The 1007-nt window shown below is 40.1% G+C and overlaps 1 pseudogene; it reads left to right on the forward strand.

Annotated features, from left to right (window-relative positions):
* Positions 1-267: 267 nt before the first annotated feature.
* On the forward strand, positions 268-411 carry LOC115835796 (annotated as a pseudogene).
* Positions 412-1007: the final 596 nt, after the last annotated feature.

A 1007-nucleotide genomic window follows, 5' to 3' on the forward strand; every position in this document is an offset into this window, starting at 1 on the left:
AGAGAGAAAATTGGAGCTAAGTCTCCAAGTATGGGTAAAAGTTTGATATATAGCCACAAAGACCTATTCTAAGAGGTGGGCTGCAGCCACTAAAGAGTATATGAAATAGAAGCATGCCCTGAGTGTTAGTAAAAGGGCAATAATAAGAAAAACGAGGAAGATTAAAAAACTTTATAAACTTTAAATGGGACTTTTTATTTCATAGTTGTTTAATTGTGTATTATGGCTGGCCATTTCAATATTTCAAAGACTCTTAGGGAACACTTCATCGCTTCTTGGCCTTTTGGCTAAGATCAAGTGTAGGGAACACTTCTAGGATTAATTCTTTGAAAAATTTTCCTTAACTGCATATAGAAACAATATTCAATCTTTTGTAAGTTTTGCAACCTGTAGGATTAAAAAGAAAAGAAAAACATGCATCACAACCTAATTCCTTGTGCCTACAGTATAGGGTATAAGGAGGTATACGCATCAGCGATTGCCACGAAATTGTTGATAACAAATCATCTCAAAACTCAGTGGCTTGAAGCAATAGCATTTATTTTCACAGATCTGTAGGTTGACCAAAGTGGCTGAACTGGGAGTGGTGTGGCTGGATGGTTCTGGTTGTCATGGCTATGTTCACTCATGTGCCTGCAACTCACTGGGCTCATCTGGTGCAAGCTGGGTGGATTCGATTCATGTGTTTTTCATCCTCTCTCTGGACCAGTGAGTCTTTCTCATGGTGCTGGTGCTCATTTGCATGATTGGACTTGCCCTGTTGCACAAGTTCAATCAGGCAGATGCTCTTCAAGCCACTGCTTACATAATGCCTATTAATATCCCACTGGCCAAAGTAAGTCACATACTGGAACTAGAATTGAGATATGAGGGGTACCTCTTTCCACAGTGACAGGGCCCTATGAATTTACATGGCAAAGGGCATCTTCATAGGAAGCAGTGAAGAGTTGGGAGCATGAATGCAACCTACCACTAAGGCCAGATCACATGCTTATTCAACATATGCA

Source organism: Nomascus leucogenys, chromosome 6, assembly GCF_006542625.1.
Source record: "Nomascus leucogenys isolate Asia chromosome 6, Asia_NLE_v1, whole genome shotgun sequence".
In the NCBI taxonomy this organism is placed as follows: Eukaryota; Metazoa; Chordata; class Mammalia; order Primates; family Hylobatidae; genus Nomascus; species Nomascus leucogenys.